This window comes from Bufo bufo, chromosome 5 (assembly GCF_905171765.1).
Source record: "Bufo bufo chromosome 5, aBufBuf1.1, whole genome shotgun sequence".
Lineage (NCBI taxonomy): Eukaryota > Metazoa > Chordata > Amphibia > Anura > Bufonidae > Bufo > Bufo bufo.
In genome coordinates, this window is record NC_053393.1 from 284,127,476 (window position 1) to 284,148,041 (window position 20,566).

A 20,566-nucleotide genomic window follows, 5' to 3' on the forward strand; every position below is an offset into this window, starting at 1 on the left:
GTCCTGTACAGTACGGTTGTTACAGGGTAGGTCTTTTCCGTTCACAGCATCTACACCAATACACTGCACGTGGCTGTCTGTTTTTGAGTCATTGCAACCTGAGTGTATGTGTGGACTAAATGTCATACCTTTGGTTAGTACTTGGAGACAATAACAGTGTGTCCAGCTAGGAAAACATGTGACATTAGCCCAGTGTCCCTTTTGCCAGGGGGTAGAGCTATAATCTACCCAGGGATCTGTTTATCATGAGCCATGGGGCATCTGCCCACCCTGCGACAGGTAAGGCCACTTCCCTGTCCTTGTGTGTACTGGATTTAACTTGGTGTATGCTAGTGAGAAAGATGGTAGAATTAGACAAGTCAATCAGTTCAGAAAGTTCCAGGGGTATTGCAAAATAAGGCATACTGGTTGAACTCACGGGACTGTGGGTACAGATCCAACAATCTCTGAGTGTCTCATTCAACCCCTGGACTAGAATTTGACGGTGCCGTATCAGTGAATTGTCCCATTCATCACCCAGTGGCGTGAACACTGCTGATATGCCTACAGTCAAAGTTATAAGTAGGTGGACCCTCATGGCTTATTGTTCCAGGGTTGTCGGGACAGCCTTTACTCTTTTACAATGTGAGGCGTGGATCCAGGTAAGCCTCCCTTCGAGTTTCACAGAGGTCGGGATAGTCAGCAACATCTGGTAAGGCCCCTTGTATCGTGGTTCGAGGGTGTTTCTGATGTGTTTCTTGACCACCACCCACTCTCCAGGTTTGAGAGTGTGGCTTCCCTCTAGGGAGTCAGGATCTGGAATGGAAGAGAAAACTTGTGCACGTATGTTAGACAATTGTTTACTCAGGGAAATCACATATTTTGCAACAGATTCATAATGTATTTGCAATTGCTGTGGGAAGTACTGCCCCATCCTAGGCCGTGTCCAAAACAAAATTTCATATGGAGTCAGTTTGTGTGGAGGCCTAGGGGTGTGTCTAACTGAAAATAGTACTATTGGCAGGCATTGTACCCAACTGAGCCCTGTCTCCCTAGTCATTTTCAGCATCTTGGACTTCAGTACCCCGTTCAGTCGTTTGACTTTGTCGCTGCTTTGGGGATTGTAGGGTGTGTGATAGGCTAAGTGTGACCCTACCATCTTCCAGACTTCTTGGGTTAATCTAGCAGTGAATGCTGGGCCCTGATCACTTTCAATGACCTCAGGTACTCCGAACCTACAAACAGTTTCCTGCATTAAATTCTTAGCAGTTGTTGTGGCTGTCTGATTTCGGATGGGGTAGGCTTCTGGCCACCCAGAGAACAAGTCTACCACTACTAGCACATATTGAAACCCTTGGCACATTGGCATCTGTATGTGGTCAATTTGACCGTTGTAACGGGTACTGGGCTTTGGGGAGACATTTGGTTGGTGTAGGCTCAGTTCTTCCCGGGTTGCACTGCGCACACATGAGGCAAGACTGAGTATGCCTCACCAGGACAGGGGTTATCCCTGGGGCCACCCATATTTTGTCTATTAGTTCTTTCATGATGGTCTTAGATTGGTGGGTGGGCCCATGAGCTATTGAAGCTATCAGAGGATAGAGAGCTTTGGGCAGAGATGCTCTCTTTCCTTGGGTACACAGTCCAGATTCTTTCTCTTCTTGGGCTGACTCTTTTAGCCAATCCAATTTTTCTTGTGGCGTGGCCTGCTTCTGTAACTGGACTAGCAGGTCCCAGGAGACCTCTTTTCATTTCTGTGTTAGGTCTGTTGTGGACTCTGTTGCCATCAAGACTTGTGAGGGCTGTTCTTCTTCCTCTTTCAATGCTACTTGCTTTGCTGCTTGATCAGCTAGGGCTTTTCCTCTGACCTCAGAGGTGTCAGCTCGAGTGTGCATGTAGATCAATAAAATCTTCAGATTCTCCAGTATACTCCCTCCTTGGAAGAGGGAGAAGAGCAACAGGATTGAGGATGTGACATCTTTGAATAGTGACATTATCAGGTAGGAGCAGGCTACCTTGCAATCATAGGTGACGTTGATTAGTCAGATGCCTAGGTTGTGTTTGTTGGAGAATGGCAGAAATGTCATGTGGTGCTAGGATAGTGAGGGGGTGGCCTAGTACCATATCAGAAGTGGTGGCCAGCAGGGCACTGGCTGCATGTACAGCTCTGACACAGGAAGGGGCTGCCCTGGCTACTGGGTCCAGTCTCTTTGTATGGTAGGACTTTGGGGTCCTTCAGGGTCACAGTGACTGGTGGGACATTGAGGCATCCGATATCCTGGGGTCCTCTGGCCCAGAGAGTATTAGGGATGAGGTGCAAAATGGTTTGCAGCGAATCCCCTTGCTCATATGAATCAGTGCAGAATTTTATTGTCAGACATCCAGCAGCCGTGGGTGTCACATAATTTGAGTGAAAACCACAAAGACCAAGAAGCAAGACAGTTTGTTATCAGAAAGAGGATCTTAAATAGGGATGAGCGAACCCGAACTGTATAGTTCGGGTTCGTACCGAATTTTGGGGTGTCCGTGACACGGACCCGAACCCGAACATTTTCGTAAAAGTCCGGGTTCGAGTTCGGTGTTCGGCGCATTCTTGGCGCTTTTTGAAAGGCTGCAAAGCAGCCAATCAACAAGCATCATACTACTTGGCCCAAGAGGCCATCACAGCCATGCCTACTATTGGCATGGCTGTGATTGGCCAGTGCACCATGTGACCCAGCCTCTATTTAAGCTGGAGTCACGTAGCACCGCACGTCACTCTGCTATGATCAGTATAGGGAGAGGTTGCAGCTGCGACGTTAGGGCGAGATTAGGCAGATTAACTCCTCCAAAAGACTTCATTCTGTGATCGATCTGCAGCTGTGGATCATTGAAGTGCTATTATTGACTTGCGTTTTTAGATCACTTTTTTTCTGGGGTGATCAACGGCCATTTTGTGACTTGTGGTGCGCCAGCACAAGCTATCACCAAGTGTATTTAACCATCGATAGTGTGGTTATTTTGTGCTATATCCTACATCAGCTGCAGGCTGAGCCTGTGTCACCGAAGTGCATTTAACCATCAACAGTCTGATTATTTTTTGGCCATATACTACATCAGCTGCAGGCTGAGCCTGTGTCACCGAAGTGCATTTAACCATCAACAGTGTGGTTATTTTTTGGCCATATATTACATCAGGGGCAAGTTGAGCCTGTCACCCAGCGCCTAAAAAATAGACCTGACATTTCTATTCAACCAAATCTGCACAGTTTTAGCTGGTCAAGTTATTTGTAGTGACCGTCAAAGCAGACTTTTTGTTCTGGGTTGAAAAAGCATTCCCAAATTTGCCATTCTGAAAATAACTAGTTTGTGGTATTTCAGGCCTACTTGAAATCTATCCCAAAAAGAAAATCTTACATTGAAGTTATTGATAGTATCATTCAGAAAAACCTAAGACACACGCTAGCGTGCTGATAGAAGTGTCATTCTGTGATTAAACCTATAACTGTCACACAGCGCAAAAAAAAACAGGTCTCACATCTTTATTCAACCAAATCTGCACAGTTTTAGCTGGTCAAGTTATTTGTAGTGACCGTCAAAGCAGACTTTTTGTTCTGGGTTGAAAAAGCATTCCCAAATTTGCCATTCTGAAAATAACTAGTTTGTGGTATTTCAGGCCTACTTGAAATCTATCCCAAAAAGAAAATCTTACATTGAAGTTATTGATAGTATCATTCAGAAAAACCTAAGACACACGCTAGCGTGCTGATAGAAGTGTCATTCTGTGATTAAACCTATAACTGTCACACAGCGCAAAAAAAAAACAGGTCTCACATCTCTATTCAACCAAATCTGCACAGTTTTAGCTGGTCAAGTTATTTGTAGTGACCGTAAAAGCAGACTTTTTGTTCTGGGTTGAAAAAGCATTCCCAAATTTGCCATTCTCAAAATTGTGGTGAACGGGAACAATGAGGAAAACATCTAATAAGGGACGCGAAACGCTGACGTGGACATGGTCGTGGTGGTGTTAGTGGACCCTCTGGTGCTGGGAGAGGACGTTCTGCCACAGCCACACGTCCTAGTGAACCAACTACCTCAGGTCCCAGTAGCCAGCAGAATTTACAGCGATATTTGGTGGGGCCCAATGCCGTTCTAAGGATGGTAAGGCCTGAGCAGGTACAGGCATTAGTCAATTGGGTGGCCGACAGTGGATCCAGCACGTTCACATTATCTCCCACCCAGTCTTCTGCAGAAAGCGCACAGATGGCGCATGAAAACCAAGCCCATCGGTCTGTCACATCACCCCCATGCATATCAGGGAAACTGTCTGAGCCTCAAGTTATGCAGCAGTCTCTTATGCTGTTTGAAGACTCTGCTGCCAGGGTTTCCCAAGGGCATCCACCTAGCCCTTCCCCAGGGGTGGAAGAGATAGAATGCACTAACGCACAACCACTTATTTTTCCTGATGATGAGGACATGGGAATACCACCTCAGCACGTCTCTGATGATGACGAAACACAGGTGCCAACTGCTGCGTCTTTCTGCAGTGTGCAGACTGAACAGGAGGTCAGGGATCAAGACTGGGTGGAAGACGATGCAGGGGACGATGAGGTCCTAGACCCCACATAGAATGAAGGTCGTGCCACTGACTTTCACAGTTCGGAGGAAGAGGCAGTGGTGAGACCGAGCCAACAGCGTAGCAAAAGAGGGAGCAGTGGGAAAAATCAGAACACCCGCCGCCAAGGGACTCCGCCTGCTACTGACCGCCGCCATCTGGGACCGAGCACCCCAAAGGCAGCTTCAAGGAGTTCCCTGGCATGGCACTTCTTCAAACAATGTGCTGACGACAAGACCCGAGTGGTTTGCACGCTGTGCCATCAGAGCCTGAAGCGAGGCATTAACGTTCTGAACCTTAGCACAACCTGCATGACCAGGCACCTGCATGCAAAGCATGAACTGCAGTGGAGTAAACACCTTAAAAACAAGGAAGTCACTCAGGCTCCCCCTGCTACCTCTTCTGCTGCTGCCGCCTCGGCCTCTTCTGCTGCTGCTGCCGCCGCCTCGGCCTCTTGCTCCGCCTCTGGAGGAACGTTGGCACCTGCCGCCCAGCAAACATGGGATGTACCACCAACACCACCACCTGCGTCACCAAGCATCTCAACCATGTCACACGGCAGCGTTCAGCTCTCCATCTCACAAACATTTGAGAGAAAGCGTAAATTCTCACCTAGCCACCCTCAATCCCTGGCCCTGGATGCCAGCATTTCTAAACTACTGGCCTATGAAATGCTGTCATTTAGGCTGGTGGACACACACAGCTTCAAACAGCTCATGTCACTTGCTGTCCCACAGTATGTTGTTCCCAGCCGCCACTACTTCTCTAAGAGAGCCGTGCCTTCCCTGCACAAACAAGTGTCCGATAAAATCAAGTGTGCACTGCGCAACGCCATCTGTGGCAAGGTCCACCTAACCACAGATACGTGGACCAGTAAGCACGGCCAGGGACGCTATATCTCCCTAACTGCACACTGGGTAAATGTAGTGGCGGCTGGGCCCCAGGCGGAGAGCTATTTGGCGCACGTCCTTCCGCCGCCAAGGATCGCAGGGCAACATTCTTTGCCTCCTGTCTCCTCCTCTTCTTCCACCTGCTCATCCAGTCAGCCACACACCTTCACCACCAACTTCAGCACAGCACGGGGTAAACGTCAGCAGGCCATTCTGAAACTCATATGTTTGGGGGACAGGCCCCACACCGCACAGGAGTTGTGGCGGGGTATAGAACAACAGACCGACGAGTGGTTGCTGCCAGTGAGCCTCAAGCCCGGCCTGGTGGTGTGCGATAATGGGTAAAATCTCGTTGCAGCTCTGGGACTAGCCGGTTTGACGCACATTCCTTGCCTGGCGCATGTGCTGAATTTGGTGGTCCAGAAGTTCATTCGCAACTACCCCGACATGTCAGAGCTGCTGCATAAAGTGCGGGCCGTCTGTTCGCGCTTCCGGCGTTCACACCCTGCCGCTGCTCGCCTGTCTGCGCTACAGCGTAACTTCGGCCTTCCCGCTCACCGCCTCATTTGCGACGTGCCCACCAGGTAGAACTCCACCTTGCATATGCTGGACAGACTGTGCGAGCAGCAGCAGGCCATAGTGGAGTTTCAGCTGCAGCACGCACGGGTCAGTCGCACTGCGGATCAGACCCACTTCACCACCAATGACTGGGCCTCCTTGCGAGACCTGTGTGCCCTGTCGCGCTGTTTCGAGTACTCCACCAACATGGCCAGTGGCGATGACGCCGTTATCAGCGTTACAATACCACTTCTATGTCTCCTTGAGAAAACACTTAGGGCGATGATGGAAGAGGAGGTGGCCCAGGAGGAAGAGGAGGAAGAGGGGTCATTTTTAGCACTTTCAGGCCAGTCTCTTCAAAGTGACTCAGAGGGAGGTTTTTTGCAACACCAGAGGCCAGGTACAAATGTGGCCAGACAGGGCCCACTACTGGAGGACGAGGAGGACGAGGATGAGGAGGAGGTGGAGGAGGATGAGGATGAAGCATGTTCACAGCGGGGTGGCACCCAAAGCAGCTCGGGCCCATCACTGGTGCGTGGCTGGGGGGGAACACAGGACGATGACGATACGCCTCCCACAGAGGACAGCTTGTCCTTACCTCTGGGCAGCCTGGCACACATGAGCGACTACATGCTGCAGTGCCTGCGCAACGACAGCAGAGTTGTCCACATTTTAACGTGTGCAGACTACTGGGTTGCCACCCTGCTGGATCCCCAGTACAAAGACAATGTGCCCACCTTACTTCCTACACTGGAGCGTGATAGGAAGATGCGCGAGTAGAAGCGCACGTTGGTAGACGCGCTACTGAGAGCATTCCCAAATGTCACAGGGGAACCAGTGGAAGCCCAAGGCGAAGGCAGAGGAGGAGCAAGAGGTCGCCAATGCAGCTGTGTCACGGCCAGCTCCTCTGAGGGCAGGGTTAGCATGGCAGAGATGTGGAAAAGTTTTGTCACCACGCCACAGCTAACTGCACCACCTCCTGATACGGAACGTGTTAGCAGGAGGCAACAATTCACTAACATGGTGGAACAGTACCTGTGCACACCCCTCCACGTACTGACTGATGGTTCGGCCCCATTCAACTTCTGGGTCTCCAAATTGTCCACGTGGCCAGAGCTAGCCTTTTATGCCTTGGAGGTGCTGGCCTGCCCGGCGGCCAGCATTTTGTCTGAACGTGTATTCAGCACGGCAGGGGGCATCATTACAGACAAACGCAGCCGCCTGTCTACAGCGAATGTGGACAAGCTGACGTTCATAAAAATGAACCAGGCATGGATCCCACAGGACCTGTCCATCCCTTGTGCAGATTAGATATTAACTACCTCCCCTTAACAATATATTATTCTACTCCAGGGCACTTCCTCATTCAATACTATTTTTAATTTCATTTTACCATTATATTGTGGGGCAACCCAAAGTTGAATGAACCTCTCCTCTGTCTGGGTGCCGGGGCCTAAATGTGTGACAGTGGCCTGTTCCAGTGGTGGGTGACGTGAAGCCTGATTCTCTGCTATGACATTAAGACAGATTCTGTGCTGACATAAGGCCAGATTCTCTGTTACGGGACCTCTCTCCTCTGCCTGGGTGCCTGGGCCTAAATGTGTGACAGTGGCCTGTTCCAGTGGTGGGTGACGTGATGCCTGATTCTCTGCTATGACATGAAGACAGATTCTGTGCTGACATAAGGCCAGATTCTCTGTTACAGGACCTCTCTCCTCTGTCTGGGTGCCGGGGCCTAAATGTGTGACAGTGGCCTGTTCCAGTGGTGGGTGACGTGAAGCTTGATTCTCTGCTATGACATGAAGACAGATTCTGCGCTGACATAAGGCCAGATTCTCTGTTACGGGACCGCTCTCCTCTGTCTGGGTGCCGGGGCCTAAATGTGTGACAGTGGCCTGTTCCAGTGGTGGGTGACGTGAAGCCTGATTCTCTGCTATGACATGAATACAGATTCTGCGCTGACATAAGGCCAGATTCTCTGTTACGGGACCTCTCTCCTCTGCCTGGGTGCCTGGGCCTAAATGTGTGACAGTGGCCTGTTCCAGTGGTGGCTGACGTGAAGCCTGATTCTCTGCTATGACATGAAGACAGATTCTGCGCTGACATAAGGCCAGATTCTCTGTTACGGGACCGCTCTCCTCTGTCTGGGTGCCGGGGCCTAAATGTGTGACAGTGGCCTGTTCCAGTGGTGGGTGACGTGAAGCCTGATTCTCTGCTATGACATGAATACAGATTCTGCGCTGACATAAGGCCAGATTCTCTGTTACGGGACCTCTCTCCTCTGCCTGGGTGCCTGGGCCTAAATGTGTGACAGTGGCCTGTTCCAGTGGTGGCTGACGTGAAGCCTGATTCTCTGCTATGACATGAAGACAGATTCTGCGCTGACATAAGGCCAGATTCTCTGTTACGGGACCGCTCTCCTCTGTCTGGGTGTCGGGGCCTAAATGTGTGACAGTGGCCTGTTCCAGTGGTGGGTGACGTGAAGCCTGATTCTCTGCTATGACATGAATACAGATTCTGCGCTGACATAAGGCCAGATTCTCTGTTACGGGACCTCTCTCCTCTGCCTGGGTGCCTGGGCCTAAATGTGTGACAGTGGCCTGTTCCAGTGGTGGGTGACGTGAAGCCTGATTCTCTGCTATGACATTAAGACAGATTCTGTGCTGACATAAGGCCAGATTCTCTGTTACGGGACCTCTCTCCTCTGCCTGGGTGCCTGGGCCTAAATGTGTGACAGTGGCCTGTTCCAGTGGTGGGTGACGTGAAGCCTGATTCTCTGCTATGACATGAAGACTGATTCTGCGCTGACATGAAGCCAGATTCTCTGCTATGGCATGAAGAGACTGATTCTCTGCTGACATGAAGCCAGATTCTTTGCTATGGCATGAAGAGACTGATTCTCTGCTGACGTGAAGCCAGATTCTCTGCTATGGGACCTCTGTCCAATTGATATTGGTTCATTTTAATTTTTTTGATTTTAATTTTAATTCATTTCCCTATCCACATTTGTTTGCAGGGGATTTACCTACATGTTGCTGCCTTTTGCAGCCCTCTAGCTATTTCCTGGGCTGTTTTACAGCCTTTTTAGTGCCCAAAAGTTCAGGTCCCCATTGACTTCAATGGGGTTCGGGTTCGGGACGAAGTTCGGGTCGGGTTCGGATCCCGAACCCGAACATTTCCCGAAAGTTCGGCCGAACTTCTCGAACCCGAACATCCAGGTGTTCGCTTAACTCTAATCTTAAACTAACACAGCAGAAACTAACATTTCTGTGAAAAGAAAAAAAGGTGGGGGTCAACTGATCCCCCGTAGCTGTCCTGCAATGTGGTGGAATGATCTGCTAATTTAGCTTTTGTCCATTTGTCTGTAAAGCGCTGCGAAATATAGTACCGCTATATAAGTGCATAAAATAAATAAATAAATTATCAGTGAGCAGTATTCACCGGTCTTATTCTCCACTATACTTTGCAAATCAGACCATGTACATCTATAGGTTTGGTGCACTTGAGACAATTTCCTATAAAATGGCACTGGGTGGGTCTCGGGGTCAGGCAGTAAATTCACTATGGTGAATAACTGTTGTGGAGTAAAAGACACATATTTGGGCAGGCCCTGGGGACGTGTTAGTGCCAGGGCTTCCCTAAGAGTTTTTGTAATTGCCCCTCTCTAGATCTTGCATGTTTATTTGCAATGCAGTAATCTGAGACTGGCTGTGTTTGGGTTCTGTGCATCAGTGCAACTACCCCCGTTCCATGGTACCAATTGGGGAAAGGGAGTCCTTGTGCCCGACACAGATTCTACCACCTTTTCAGACTGCGTTTGATCGGGCTCTTCTGTTTGACCTCCCACCATTATGGGTGTGGGGGTCATGATCTAACAGGGAGTCATAAAAGTGCCATCCGGGTTTATCATCGGGTACAGCATAGAGATCACCGGGACACTAGGGGTGACATAGGAGTGACGGGGGGGGTCCAGACCGAATGATATTAAAGGTCCGTTCATGGGCGTTGGCTGGGGACAAGATGGCGCTGTAGCTAACACAGGAAGTGATGGGACGTGCCGGGGAGTAGTTACCAAGGTGTGGTTTTGTGGGTGGGGAGCCCCACAGGCAAGGCACGTATCACGGGAGGAGGGATTCTGTTGACCACATGTTTTGCAGGTCCACCCACCTGCTTTCTTCCCGGCGCCATTATAGGGTGGTGGCAAGTCATGTATCAATGCAACACCAGGTTTACAGAAATATCTGTCTTTTCTCATCAAAATTTTGTTCTCCCCCCCGTCTGTTCAAATTCTTTACTACAGTCCAACCACACACGGACCATGTCTGTCAATTTATCATCCTCTAACTTCTCTCTTTTCTCATTCAACAACGTCTGCCACATAACAGGGCAGTGTGCCACCTTTTGGTATGTTATATAGATGTAGCAGGGTTAGCACTTAAACTCTTAACTCAAATTTCTTAAATCATCATGTTATCTTGAAACAAAACGCCATTGAAAAGCAATTGAAGGTGTTTGCTTCTCCGGTCCGCCACGTACTGTTCGGGTGAACAGTAGCCCTTCGGGACACTTTCCTCATTTCCCATCTTCTGGATCCTTCACCTTGTTCTGGACAACACAGAAACCCGATACAACACGTTGAGCCTAATGTCCCACACACTCTGGGTAGACACTGGCCGGTCTCCTCCCTTCTGTCGTCTGTCGGTCACAACATCGGGGTGACCGATTGACACAGGCACTTTAGAAGACCTTTGGGTTTCTATCAGTCTGTGTTTCCTTTACAAAGGGTCACACATTAAAAACAATAAACCACAATACATCAAGGAAGAACCCTTGCGTACTGTCTAATCGTCTCTCGCACCTACTGGAGCCGCCTAAAGACCTCTGTATAGAGTAATCACTGGACGTGAAGACCTTTGAGTCCGGGTCAGCACACTCTGGGCTACCGCGAACCGCTCTCCACCCATCTGTGATCGTCCCCTTTATGGAGATTTGAGTCAGACACCGGGCTGAACTCCGATACAGGAACACAGGAGAACTCCGTGTCTCAGTCAGTGATACTTGTCAACAGGGTCTTCACAACTTATAGGCACAACACAGTACATCAAGACTTTAAAAAAACATATGGGGTTCTTACTTTTATGCCCTCGAGGACATCCCAGACTGCTTCCGCACCACTCCATCATACGAACTCCAAGAGGCTACACCAGGGGACACTTTATAGGCAAGATGACTAAATTTTCCTACCTCGTATCACGGGTTGCGATCCCGGTGTCCGTTAGTGCGCGTCTCCTCGTCTGGTCTCTGGGGGTACGGGAACAGAGGGTCCAATCCTCGAGCCCCACGATTGGGCGTCAAATTGTTCTGGTTCTGGCCAAGCTGCCAGTTCGGTTGATGTACTGCTCCAAATTAATTAATGTACGGAGAGATCAAACTGAGACAACACACAGCTCGGAGTTATAACAGGATCTCTGGTTTATTTGAGGAACAGCAGACAGTATATAGGTTTTAGAGTGGGGTGGGTGTAAGGTGGCGTGTATCTTTTCTATTGGCTATAAACTCTGTATTTTCTGTCACATCGATGACAAGAGGAAGTTCCCCCCCCTCCCCCCTTGCTGGTGGGTGAAACCGTTACTTCTTCTTTCTTTGAAACTGCTTGCTTGAGCTGAATGGAAACCACAAAGAAGCATATGATAAAACACAAAGTAAGATTCTAGTTTATAGGTGTTGGCTGAATGCCTGGCCGCCATCTTAGCTAAACATAGTCCTCAACAAGCAAGTATCCATTTTGTCTTAATGGTCCATAACAGCGGGACCTAAAAATATCTGACAGTGGCCTGTTCCAGTGGTGGGTGACGTGAAGCCTGATTCTCTGCTATGACATGAAGCCTGATTCTCTGCTATGACTTGAAGCCTGATTCTCTGCTATGACTTGAAGCCTGATTCTTTGCTATGGGACCTCTCTCCTCTGTCTGGGTGCCGGGGCCTAAATATCTGACAATGGCCTGTTCCAGTGGTGGGTGACATGAAGCCTGATTCTCTGCTATGACATGAAGCCTGATTCTCTGCTATGACTTGAAGCCTGATTCTCTGCTATGACTTGAAGCCTGATTCTCTGCTATGGGGCCTCTCTCCTCTGTCTGGGTGCCGGGGCCTAAATATCTGACAATGGCCTGTTCCAGTGGTGGGTGACGTGAAGCCTGATTCTCTGCTATGACATGAAGCCTGATTCTCTGCTATGACTTGAAGCCTGATTCTCTGCTATGACTTGAAGCCTGATTCTCTGCTATGACTTGAAGCCTGATTCTCTGCTATGACTTGAAGCCTGATTCTCTGCTATGACTTGAAGCCTGATTCTCTGCTATGACATGAAGCCTGATTCTCTGCTATGGGACCTCTCTCCTCTGTCTGGGTGCCGGGGCCTAAATATCTGACAATGGCCTGTTCCAGTGGTGGGTGACGTGAAGCCTGATTCTCTGCTATGACATGAAGCCTGATTCTCTGCTATGACTTGAAGCCTGATTCTCTGCTATGACTTGAAGCCTGATTCTCTGCTTTGACTTGAAGCCTGATTCTCTGCTTTGACTTGAAGCCTGATTCTCTGCTATGACTTGAAGCCTGATTCTCTGCTATGACTTGAAGCCTGATTCTCTGCTATGACATGAAGCCTGATTCTCTGCTATGGGACCTCTCTCCTCTGTCTGGGTGCCGGGGCCTAAATATCTGACAATGGCCTGTTCCAGTGGTGGGTGACGTGAAGCCTGATTCTCTGCTATGACATGAAGCCTGATTCTCTGCTATGACTTGAAGCCTGATTCTCTGCTATGACATGAAGCCTGATTCTCTGCTATGGGACCTCTCTCCTCTGTCTGGCTGTCGGGGCCTAAAAATATCTGACAATGGCCTGTTCCAGTGGTGGGTGACGTGAAGCCTGATTCTCTGCTATGACATGAAGCCTGATTCTCTGCTATGACTTGAAGCCTGATTCTCTGCTATGACATGAAGCCTGATTCTCTGCTATGGGACCTCTCTCCTCTGTCTGGCTGTCGGGGCCTAAAAATATCTGACAGTGGCCTGTTCCAGTGGTGGGTGATGTGAAGCCTGATTCTCTGCTATGACTTGAAGCCTGATTCTCTGCTATGACTTGAAGCCTGATTCTCTGCTATGACATGAAGCCTGATTCTCTGCTATGGGACCTCTCTCCTCTGTCTGGGTGCCGGGGCCTAAAAATATCTGACAGTGGCCTGTTCCAGTGGTGGGTGACATGAAGCCTGATTCTCTGCTATGACATGAAGCCTGATTCTCTGCTATGACTTGAAGCCTGATTCTCTGCTATGACATGAAGCCTGATTCTCTACAATGAGACCTCTCTCCAATTGATATTGGTTAATTTTAATTTATTTTATTTTTATTTTAATTCATTTCCCTATCCACATTTGTTTGCAGGGGATTTACCTACATTTTGCTAGATTTTGCATCATCCAGGTGTTCGCTCAACTCTAATCATGACCTAAATAAATAAATAAATAGATATAATAAAAAATAAACATTACCACAATATATAATAAGTTTATTTCATTTCATTCATATTAGGCCTCATGCACACGGATCCGCTAAAAAAAACGGATCCGCAAAAAAAAACGGATGCCTTACGGAACGTCATCCGTTTTATTTGCGGATCCGCAATTTGCGGACCGCAAAACACATACGGTCGTGTGCATGTAGCCTTATACATATCTAATTAAAGCACTCCTGGAGGTTTATACCTCCCTCTGTTTGCAAATGTGATAAAGAACCTTGGTTGTTTCATTCAGTTACACTCTCATGCAAGCCATGTCCTGGCGCCTGTGCTGGTGTCCCGTAAGTAGCTCTCAAACATTAACAAGCGGCCTTTTTGATTGGATAAGGTGTATTTAGGTAAATGCCGAACAGGTATATAAAATAAAAAAACAAGGAAATCTGCTTGCTAGGCTCCTTACCCCTGATGATGCCTGTTTACGGCGAAACATGTTGTGGGAGCTCTTTTAACCTCTTGCCGCACACCTAACGCCGAAAGGCGTCATTGCGGCGGCTCTCCCAGGCTACACTAACGCCGATTGGCGTCATCTCGCGTGAGCCGAGATTTCCTGTGAACGCGCGCACACAGGCGGAAGGTAAGCGAGTGGATCTCCAGCCTGCCAGCGGCGATCGTTCGCTGGCAGGCTGGAGATGCGATTTTTTTAACCCCTAACAGGTATATTAGACGCTGTTTTGATAACAGCGTCTAATATACCTGCTACCTGGTCCTCTGGTGGTCCCTTTTGTTTGGATCGACCACCAGAGGACACAGGTAGCTCAGTAATATGTAGCACCAAGCACCACACTACACTACACCCCCCCCTGTCACTTATAAACCCCTTATTCACCCCTGATCACCCCATATAGACTCCCTGATCACCCCCCTGTCATTGATCACCCCCCTGTCATTGATCACCCTCTTGTAAGGCTCCATTCAGACGTCCGTATGATTTTTACGGATCCACTGATACATGGATCGGATCCGCAAAACACATACGGACGTCTGAATGGAGCCTTACAGGGGGGTGATCAATGACAGGGGGGTGATCACCCCATATAGACTCCCTGATCACCCCTCTGTCATTGATCACCCCCCTGTAAGGCTCCATTCAGACGTCCGTATGATTTTTACAGATCCACTGATACATGGATCGGATCCGCAAAACACATACGGACGTCTGAATGGATCCTTACAGGGGGGTGATCAATGACAGGGGTGATCACCCCATATAGACTCCCTGATCACCCCCCTGTCATTGATCACCCCCCTGTCATTGATCACCTCCCTGTAAGGCTCCATTCAGACGTCCGAATGATTTTTACGGATCCACTGATACATGGATCGGATCCGCAAAACACATACGGACATCTGAATGGAGCCTTACAGGGGGGTGATCACCCCATATAGACTCCCTGATCAGCCCCCTGTCATTGATCACCCCCCTGTCATTGATCACCCCCCTGTAAGGCTCCATTCAGATGTCCGTATGTGTTTTGCGGATCCGATCCATGTTTCCGTGGATCCGTAAAAAACATACGGACGTCTGAATGGAGCCTTACAGGGGGGGTGATCAATGACAGGGGGGTGATCACCCCATATAGACTCCCTGATCACCCCCCCTGTCATTGATCACCCCCCTGTCATTGATCACCCCCCTGTAAGGCTCCATTCAGATGTCCGTATGTGTTTTGCGGATACGATCCATGTATCCGTGGATCCGTAAAAAACATACGGACGTCTGAATGGAGCCTTACAGGGGGGTGATCAATGACAGGGGGTGATCACCCCATATAGACTCCCTGATCACCCCCCTGTCATTGATCACCCCCCTGTAAGGCTCCATTCAGACATTTTTTTGGCCCAAGTTAGCGAAAAAAAATTATTTTTTTTCTTTCTTACAAAGTCTCATATTCCACTAACTTGTGTCAAAAAATAAAATCTCACATGAACTCACCATACCCCTCACGGAATCCAAATGCGTAAAATTTTTTAGACATTTATATTCCAGACTTCTTCTCACGCTTTAGGGCCCCTAGAATGCCAGGGCAGTATAAATACCCCACATGTGACCCCATTTCGGAAAGAAGACACCCCAAGGTATTCGCTGAGGGGCATATTGAGTCCATGAAAGATTGAAATTTTTGTCCCAAGTTGGCGGAAAGGGAGACTTTGTGAGAAAAAAAAAAAACAATTTCCGCTAACTTGTGGCAAAAAAAAAAAAATTTGATGAACTCGCCATGCCCCTCATTGAATACCTTGGGGTTTCTTCTTTCCAAAATGGGGTCACATGTGGGGTATTTATACTGCCCTGGCATTTTAGGGGCCCTAAAGCATGAGAAGAAGTCTGGGATCCAAATGTCTAAAAATGCCCTCCTAAAAGGAATGTGGGCCCCTTTGCGCATCTAGGCTGCAAAAAAGTGTCACACATCTGGTATCGCCATACTCAGGAGAAGTTGGGGAATGTGTTTTGGGGTGTCATTTTACATATACCCATGCTGGGTGAGAGAAATATCTCGGTCAAATGCCAACTTTGTATAAAAAAATGGGAAAAGTTGTCTTTTGCCGAGATATTTATCTCACCCAGCATGGGTATATGTAAAATGACACCCCAAAACACATTGCCCAACTTCTCCTGAGTACGGCGATACCACATGTGTGACACTTTTTTGCAGCCTAGGTGGGCAAAGAGGCCCACATTCCAAAGAGCACCTTTCGGATTTCACCGGCCATTTTTTACAGATTTTGATTTCAAACTACTTCTCACGCATTCGGGCCCCTAAAATGCCAGGGCAGTATAACTACCCCACAAATGACCCCATTTTGGAAAGAAGACACCCCCAGGTATTTCGTGATGGGCATAGTGAGTTCGTGGAAGTTTTTATTTTTTGTCGCAAGTTAGTGGAATATGAGACTTTGTAAGAAAAAAAACAAAAAACATCATTTTCCGCTAACTTGTGACAAAAAATAAAAAATTATAGGAACTCGCCATGCCCCTCAGGGAATACCTTGGGGTGTCTTCTTTCCAAAATGGGGTCACTTGTGGGGTAGTTATACTGCCCTGGCATTTTAGGGGCCCAAATGCGTGTGAAGTAGTTTGAAATCAAAATGTGTAAAAAATGGCCGGTGAAATCCTAAAGGTGCTCTTTGGAATGTGGGCCCCTTTGCCCACCTAGGCTGCAAAAAAGTGTCACACATGTGGTATCGCCGTACTCAGGAGAAGTTGCGGAATGTGTTTTGGGGTGTCATTTTACATATACCCATGCTGGGTGAGATAAATATCTTGGTCAAATGCCAACGTTGTATAAAAAAATAGGAAAAGTTGTCTTTTGCCGAGATATTTCTCTCACCCAGCATGGGTATATGTAAAAAGACACCCCAAAACACATTGCCCAACTTCTCCTGAGTACGGCGATATTAGTATTATCAAACCCAAAACGTTTGTGAAAAATGCACTTAAGTTAAATGTAGTGCCCAACACACAATAAAATACCAATTGTTTTTACAAGATATAAAAGATGAGGTTATAATGAGTAAATAGATACCCAACATGCACAGGTTAAAAATTGTGTGCGTCCGTGAAACTGCGACAAAATTCAATACCCCCAAAAAGTCCATTACATAACACAATATAAAAAGGGTACACCTTATGCTTTTATTTCTTTTAGGGACTTCAGCATATTAGGAAGGCTAAGCACAGGGAAGGCTGCTCAAGTATTTCACAGTTCTTTTCAGCAGAAAACCAAAGTCTGACAGAGAAGGTCACTAGAGCTGAGGTATACTTTACATCTTTTGTTGTTGAGCATAACCTGCCATTCCAGGTGTGTAAGCACACAGGCAAGCTATTCAGGAAAATGTTTTCTGATTCAGAAATAGCAAAAAACTATGCCTGTTCATCAACAAAGACAGCAGCTATCGTGAACATGGCACTGGAACCTGAATGTTCAGAGGAACTGTACAAGTTCATTAGGATAGAAAAAAGACCATATAGTATTTTGGTTGACGAAAGCAATGATATCATGTGTGAGAAGGAATGTGCCATTTTAGTCAGGTACTACAATGAAACACAGGATAAGGTAACAGTTGGATTTGTAGACATGCCAGTGTGCAATGATGCCACAGCTGCAAATATATTCAACTCCATTGCATCATCCATACATGACAAAGGCCTTGAATGGTCTAATTGTGTAGGATTTAGCAGTGATTGCAATGTTATGATTGGCAAAAACAACTCTGTATTGTCAAGAGTGAAAGCACAGGCCCCTCATATTTACAGTGTTGGCTGTCCAAGTCACCTGGTCAACATTTGTGCCAAAACTGCGGCTAAGGAGCTTTCAATGTCACCTGAAGAACTGCTCATTGACATCTATTACTATTTTGAGAAAAGTTCTAAGAGAAGAGAAGACTTAAAACAGTTTCAAGAGTTCTGCAATGTTGCCCAGCAGAGAGTACAAAAGCATTGTCCTACACGCTGGCTTTCTTTAGGAAAAGGTTTGGACCATCTGCTCCACCAATGGGCAGCTTTTCTATCATATTTTGAATCAAAAAGTGAGAATCTGAAGTCATCTAGTATTCTGAAAAGGCTGAAAGATCCCCAAATGAAACTATATACATAATGTCACACAGTGCTTTGACAAATTAAATTAGATATTTCAAAATAAGGCACATATCCTCTTCAAGTTGAATCAGAGCGTACAAGAGCTCCTGCATGACATGGCAAGCATATTTATTAAGTCGAAGGTATTGAGAGAAAACAACATTCGGGAAATAGATGTAAGCAACACTGAGATTTACCTTCCGATAAAGAGCTATTTGTTGGGTACCTGGCCAGGATGCAGTTGCTAAGTGAGGAAGGACAAGAGATGCCCCCTTACAAGACAAAGCAGTTCTTTAAAGATGTCAGAGCATTCTATGCCAGGAGCATTAAAAAAATCTTGAAGAAGTTCCCAATGGGAGACCAAGTCTTGAAGAATCTGTCAGTGGTTAATATGGAAAACCAAGATGAGGTGAAACCAGAGCAAATTTAGATTTTGGCAGAGAGATTTCCAAATGTGATCAAGGCAGATGCCAGAGAACAGCTCCACTTGGAAGTCCTGGATTATATCTCAACAAATCTTGAGGGACTGGTGCCAAACTACAAAAGTTTACCAGTAGATGAATTCTGGGGGAAGCTATCCAAAGTAAAATCTGTGAGCACAGGGCAGTTGAGGTTTAAAGAGCTCTGCCAGCTGATGAAGTTGCTTTTGGTGCTGCCAAATTCTAATTGTGATGTGGAAAGGGCACTCAGCATTGTGCGTCACATTAAGACGGAATTCAGAAGTCAGCTGTCTCACAAAACTCTTGTGAATCTGATGCCTTGCAAAATTAACAAATTTATTGACACAGACTGCTACGAGGTTGAGACTTCCAGCAAAATGCTGAAATCTCCCAAACAAGCTACTACACAGTACAATGAAAGTTTGCAAAAATTAGAAAAGCTATTTCTTCCTGTGTCGTAACTGGATTTTGTAGATTGTTATAACACATGGCCAGACCTGGTGCGGTGTAATCTAAACCTTGAGATGTTACTGTTCTTGTTTCATTTTGGTCATACATTATATAATGTTATATATGTGTTTGGAAAATATAATAAAAAGTTTGTGAAAGAAAAAAAAAAGAAAACCTCCCTGAAATGAGAAGTGCACCTCCCTGAAATGAGTTTTTGCAGGTTGGGATGTCTGTATTAATATACCATCGGATCGGAGTTTTCTCCAATCCGATGGTATATTTTAACTTGAAGCGTCCCCATCACCATTGGAACGCCTCTATGTTAGAATATACCATCGGATTTGAGTTAGATCGTGAAAACTCAGATCCGACAGTATATTCTAACACAGAGGCGTTCCCATAGTGATGGGGACGCTTCAAGTTAGAATATACTAAGAACTGTGTACATAACTTCCCCCTGCTGCCTGGCAGCACCCGATCTCTTACAGGGGGCTGTGATCCGCACAATTAACCCCTCAGGTACCGCACCTGAGGGGTTAATTGTGCGGATCTCAGCCCCCTGATCGGGTGCTGCCAGGCAGCAGGGGCCAGACCCCCCCTCCTTCCCCAGTATTAAAAGCATTGGTGGCCAGTGCGGGCCCCCCCTCCCTCCCTCCCCAGTATCAAAAGCATTGGTGGCCAGTGCGGCCCCCCCCCTCCTTCCCTCCCCAGTATTAAAAGCATTGGTGGCCAGTGCGCCCCCCCCTCCCTCCCCAGTATTAAAAGCATTGGTGGCAGTGGCCACAGGCTAACAACCCCCCTCCCCCCCATCATTGGTGGCAGCGGAGCGGCATTTCCGATCGGAGTCCCAGTTTAATCGCTGGGGCTCCGATCGGTTACCATGGCAGCCAGTTTAAAGGTTGTTTGGACGGCACTCCGTAGTTAAGTTCCGGTGCTCAGCGGTATATCAATCAATATATAATATATAAGACCGCGGCACTCGAATTGAGTAAATAGTTGTTTTTATTTATTTATTTATCCATCCAGAAAAAATAGGCTAAGGCCAACGTTTCGGTCTCATCCCGAGACCTTGTTCACGGCCTAAAATAATACAATAATTGTAATACATACATCAGTATAATTATATAGAGTTGTATCAAAACCTGGATTTATAGAAATTAACATTATACTGTATTAATGTAATCAAATCCCCAAAATTTTTGGGGTGATATAGCATAGTAAATAAATGACAAAAATACGTTGTAGAGATAGAGACAATACAAGGATGCATAAATGTACAGTTATGAGTGAACATCATAGAAAAACATCATAGAAAAACCATTAAAAATGGGTTGCAGAGTAACGCAAAGGTCAGAGGATTCTTGGTATACTATTGAAACCTGTGCGCAGTTGAAGCCTGTAAAAATAATTCATATCTCTATATTAATATAGGTTAGTCTTAGGGGCAGGGGTCAAGTCCTGGGAAAAAAAAGTGTGGGAACTCACCCAAGATCCACTGCAAAACCC

At 47.1% G+C, this 20,566-nt stretch overlaps 1 long non-coding RNA gene across 1 annotated transcript; it reads right to left on the reverse strand.

Moving 5' to 3' along the window:
- Positions 1-1,383: 1,383 nt before the first annotated feature.
- Positions 1,384-20,139, reverse strand: LOC121001909. Its single transcript, XR_005779177.1, has 3 exons — positions 20,129-20,139; positions 15,587-15,591; positions 1,384-1,721 (listed from the first exon to the last, which is right to left on the reverse strand). It is a non-coding gene; the product is annotated as an uncharacterized LOC121001909 (long non-coding RNA).
- Between the last annotated feature and the right edge of the window lie 427 nt (positions 20,140-20,566).